Below are 6000 nucleotides of genomic sequence, written 5' to 3'. Positions count from 1 at the left end.
GTTGCCATTCGTGAAACCAAATTTTGCACGTGTAAAAAGACATACATAGTGTATTTACACACCTTCCCAATTGGCTTGCAGAAGAATAATCATCTAATTTAAACGACTGTTGAAGGGCACTTTTTTTGTATATACAAGGCCAAATTCTATCCTAATTATAGAACAGGATGAAGGAAAAACATAGAAGTTAGCAAAACAACCATGGCTAACAACGCTGTCCTTTCAAAACTCCTGGTTGTGTGGTGTGGATTTCTAGTTTTGAAATATGCGGTCAGCCTCCAACCAACCTCTTCTTGACCCATGTCAGGGAGCCAAGGCCATTCTTTTGGATTTTGCAATCCACTTTTCTTCTGTCTACTTTCCAAGTGCAGCGGGAAACTGCCCAGGCATTTCATTACCATCAATTGCAGTGATCTTCTGTCTACCTCAGGACAGTATTCTTGTGAGAAGTAGTTACCTACATACTGAATGACCAGAGGACCAAAAAGATCTCCTGAAGTGTAATTCCACAGCTATGCACCTCAGTCACCCTGCCAAATGCATCATACTCTGTGTACTGTGACTTTCATGTAAATATCAAGTAGTACTTTTCATAAAATTTGTGGTGAGGGCTTTGGGTAAGTTGGCCAAACTTGCAATTACGGAGTTATCTCCAGCTCCACTATGCTGATTATTGCTCAAGCTCTTGGACCACAGAGAAAATCTTTATGCTATTTAAAAAGATACAGCCCTGGAAGAACTGGAAAGACTCATTAAATATTGGCTAGAGCAAAAAATAATTTCTCCCTCTAATTTAGCAAGAAACTATTGTGTACTTTTCTCCTCATTTTGTCCAGATAAACAGTTGAGTTTTATTTTACCCATTCAAGAAACAGAGCGTTCACCTCTAACATAAAAACATAGGTTTGTATCACAGTAGCATCAAGAAGCACTAATTAGGAGCAGGATCCCTGCTATGCCAGGTGATGCACAAACTTCTGAATGAAAGTCTCTGTGATAAAGATGCTGGCTTCTAGTTAAAGATAAAGCATCAGCAGCTGGGGTAGAAGGAGATAGGAATTTAGGGGAAGGCTTCATTACAGAGACCAGCTATGCAAATGTAAAATGGGTGACAATTTTGAATTCTCGGCGTTTCCGAACCTAAGTAAGGACAGGAGTATCATGTGTTCCTTTGAAATGCCTTATCTTGTCTTTTGGCTTTATCAAGTGACTAGCAGTTGTTTTCACTGAAAAGTAAAGAAAAAAAAAAGTTAAGAAAACAGACTAAGCAAACCAGATGCTTTCCATGTGTGTTTAATAAAACGCTACTAGAGCATTATCCCAAATGACTTATACCCTCTCAAACAATGATAGCTCTAGGAAAAAGCAAATATTGACACTCCAATAATGTTTGCCTAGCAATCAGTGAGCAATATACAGCACTCAAGGTGTCTTTGTTACAGTAATCAGTTAGGAAAATGGAGAATTGAGGTCCTCCAATTAGAAATATAAATGCTGACATTACTGAAAATATCCACTCTAAAAATCTTTTGGAAGCTATGCATTTATCAGTCAGTAGCACTTAAAACTGTCACTCCAGTTGATTACCTCCCAGTATCTGTACCTTCCATTTTAATGTCATCTTCCACCTGTGAAAACAGATGTCATCACACTAGATCCACACAGCATCCACCTAGTCCTCTGTTCTGCCTCCAAAAATGATTAGTACCAGCTTTGTCAGAGGGCATCATCCTGCGGCTGAGGAGATACTGAAAATATGTCCCCTGGGAATGTTTCATCCTATTCCCATTAACTGCATGGTATCCTGACGTAGGCTTAATATACTTGGATTAGATGGCATCCATTTTCTTCCTGCAAGCACTCGCTTCCTTTCTCTTTGCTTGACTAATGCTAAGATTAGCCTTCCCATGTACCAAAACATTGGCGTTTGAAAATAAAGGGCTGGGATCTTGAGTAAGTTCTCCTTCAACACTTTGTACGGCCAGCAACGCAAGGAACTCAGCGGCCCCTCTTCACACAGTGAGAACTGGAGCTCAGCTCTTCTGTGTCACTTGGGCACCCAAAGCAGTTAGAGGAGGTTAGTGACTCAAACCCCAAACACAAATGAAAGATGGTTCCTGTTGTTTGTGCCTGCAGTGCAGGGGATAGAACTTCTTAGAGGGGAGGTTCACTGTCCACTCTGCAATTCCATCGGGGACAGATTGTTAGTCTGTTTCCTGTGTGCTATTTTCTGATTCTGATAGCATTCAAAAATGTCTCAACATCTAGCATTTTTTCCATTACAACCTCTGTAATTTGTCACTGCTTCTCCCAGGACAAATATTTGCTGTGGAAAGATGCATCTAATTGGCTTGTTTTTAAAACCATGGCTTTCTCTTTTCCTTCTTTTCTGATAGTATCATTATTGTTTTTGGCAGCTGAGTTACAAGAAGATGTTACACAAAGGGTATTTACAGTATAATGAGGTTCAATGGAGTTGAAAGATAAAGTTCATTAGCCTCGCATTTAAGACTATTAGAGCAGAGAGACTGTAGTGAGGCATTGTGTTTGTCATTTGCACAGTGTTTCTGAAAAGCAAACAGCATAGATTCTCTGGATGCTTACTGCCTTCCTTTCTAGCCTCCCAGCTGATTTTTATTTGCAACTGAGTCCAATATTGCAGAATGGAGATTGATGGAGCCATTCAGCGTAGTGTCAGCAAGTGTATGTAACCTCTGCTCTGACCAGCACCAAAGTTACCAGGAGAATGAATCAGAAAGGATTTGAGCAAAAGATGGTGTCGGTACCATAGTGACCATGCAGTTGCTAAGGATGTGATTAGCACTCCGATTGCAGGACTGGGAGAGTTAATTGCTGTGTCCTCATTCCATTTCTCTAGGGGAATACCTGTTTGCCAATTATACAGGACCAAAAAAAACCCGCCTCTTGATTTTTACACCATCTGAAGCCAGCACCTGTTTGACCCTGAATATCTCCATTATTAAACTAGAATACATAACTATTATCCAGTAAGTGCAGGACATGCAATGCTAACAATTGCCTTTCATATTTTACCTTTTTTAGCTATATTCCCTCCTTTCATGCACAGCACACACTTGCTTTGCTCTGGAAGTTTGAGCTTTTTTTTTTTTTTTGGTAAGTCTGAAATTCAGCTATTAAGCTGATGAAGGTTCAGGGAAATGAACTGAAATGTCTAGTGAGAAGAAGAATGGTACTGTAAAGACAGGATTAAAAAAAAGCCCATGGTAATAGAGATTGATGACTCAGTCTGACCATGGCCTCAAATAAAACTGATTGAATTTAACATGCTAGGTTACAGTTAAGAAGCTGAGTTGTTTCAGTGGGTATAATATCGTTTCAGATTATCGTGGGGAGCCATTTATTTATTTTTGCATTTGTGAGTCGTTTAGTCAGTCCCTTTATGTGAGTGAAAATACGTTTATTTTCCCACTCCCTGCTGTTGTGTATTCTATTAATATCACACTAGTTGAAATAGATGGGCACACTAGAAACTACTTGGTGTTGAATTTGTTTTTCAGATTTCTTTTTTTCTTCTTCTTCAGGCACCTATTTTTATAAACCAATTCAAAAGCCTTGGAGGTACTTATAATACAAGCTTAGTTCTCCTCCATTTTTAAAACACTGGCCTTAACCCTGCAATAACAACCCACAAGGATGTGTAAGGTCTGTGATGTCTTTTATCCCTTTCAGAAAAAATGGAGATGACACTGTATTTCCCGAGCTTTACTAAACGAAGCATCTGGCACTCAGAAGTGCCCCCTATTTGATATATACTGCTTCTGTTTGATGAAAAACAACAACAACAACAAAAAAAAAAGCTGGAAGCTGTCAAAAGCTGAAGTGAATAGAGAAGGAATGTGGCTGTAAGATATGCTGGTCCCTGCAGTTTACCAGCAGCCACAGTTACCACCTCCCTTCCTTCACCAAGGACATTCTTGGTAGCTGCTACCACAGATGCTGTTGCCCCTTTCCTCGTGGCAAAAGTTAATGGGACACGGGTAAATTTGCCCCTTTCTATGCTCCCTATAACTGCTTGGAGTTCTTTTTCTTTGTTCTGCCCTTCCTATGTCTCCATGTAGATTTTAGTGAAGCATGGAAACTGTAATCAGGGATCTAGTGCCATGTCATGCTTGGTGCTGTACATGCAGACCAGAATGAGACTACTGAAGAGCTTATTGTCTAAAGGGATGAGGCAAAACACGTTTACAAAGCAGAGCAGTGGAGAAAATGAATGTGAAGTGCTCCCAGTTGAGCTGAGCAGTTCCCAACGGAGGTGACAGCAGAGAGCTTGAAGTCCGAGAGCCTGAGTAAGATCTGACTCAGCTGGTTTTGCTCACGTTGACAGAAAGGGGAATTAGAGTGCCCATACTTGATGGGGGCAAGTGGATTGTGTTGGGACCACCAGGTAGTTGTCTGTGGGCTCCTGAACTCACACAGCTTGACTTATGCTATTACTTTCTTGCTTTCTGTAGCAGAGGCAGGATGGCACCCAAAATGAGATCCTCTCCCCTCCCCCTCAGCCAGCATGACCCCATTAGCTTGCAGTAGACATCAGTCAGGATGCTCACCTCTGCCTGTGACTGAGCAGCAAGCTTGCCCTAGTGCCCCTGGCTCGGCTCTCACTTTGCCCCCCATTTGTCTCCCCATTATGTGCCGCTTCCTCCTTGTGCTGTGTACCGCCTAGATAACAAGGTATGTGCACTGTGGAAGTGCTGTCTGAGTTTTAAATGTCGCTGTGATGTCTTGTACAGCATGGCCCTGACCCATTGGTATTGGTCTTAAGAACTGTGGTAACATAAATTAATACATAAATCCTCCCACTGTAACCATAAAGGAAGGGTGGAGTGGTCATGACCCTCTGATACATATTCCCACCCTTCCTGGGAGTCTTCAACCCCAGCTTGTCACTCCAGGGTGGAGCACATATTACCATCTTTTAAATGCAACCTCAAAAGCTTTCTCCATGTGGGGGAGTGCCTCTGTCTCTTTGTTCTTTCTTGACCATATATTTTGGTTCACATGTAATGCCACCCTCCCCCCCCCCCCCCTTATGTCCTCATCTCTACCATCAGGGGTGGTCAGTAATTTTGAAAGGGCATTAGTGATCAATCATTTTGTACACACTTCAGATAGATCAATGAATATGTCAGCTTTTCCAAAGATACCACTGGACAGTAAGCAAATGTTATATAAAGGTAAAGAGCTACGTAGACTGCTTCGCTGGCTTAAGCAAACAGATAAGCAGACATAGACAAGCTTCATGGAGGGATGAGCTAAAAAGCCCGGTCACAGAGAGCAATAGATAGGAACAACAGATTCGAGGAGAAAGCAGGAAATTAAGAACAGCTATATTGGTGTCAGTCCTACTTTTCTTAAAGTCCGAGGGACATGTGTCAGTATCTACAAATAAGAGCAGGATCAAGACATGAGAACTTATGCTCTCATTGCCTACCACTTGCGCTGGATATCCATGTATTACCTACTCTTTCAGTTGCTTTATTCATCTGAGGAAACAACCTGGTAAAAGATTTTATGTATCTTTCCTAGAAACATGTCCACTGTGTCTGAGTGGTTTTGATCTGGGACAATTTTCCTCTGGTGCTACCAGCAATATCAGTGGTATCACCTTACGAGTCATCTTTTATAGCAGCACTTTTTGAAGGTGTTCTGCTTTCCAATGCTGCATATCTTTTAGTAAGTCTTTTCCAAAGTCCTCCGGCCCCTAGGAAGCCAATTAATAACACATCTCTTTTTAAATACATGTGCCAGAAACCCACGCATTCAGCATATCAAGCACAGGGGCTTAACATAAGTTCTTAAACCTTTGGCTGAGATCCTAAAAATAAGCACCAGAATTTTCAAGAGGGATGAAGACTAAAGAGCTTCAACACCACATCAAGGAGTGAGGTATTTGGTCCTTTTGAGAAGCCAGAATATAACAAGAGACAGGGCTTGTAATGCAGGACTTACTTTCTAGCC

This window comes from Anser anser (genome assembly GCF_964211835.1).
Source record: "Anser anser genome assembly, chromosome: 6".
Taxonomy (NCBI): domain Eukaryota; kingdom Metazoa; phylum Chordata; class Aves; order Anseriformes; family Anatidae; genus Anser; species Anser anser.
The sequence above is the reverse complement of the archived record's forward strand: the minus strand, read 5'-3'. Positions refer to the sequence as shown.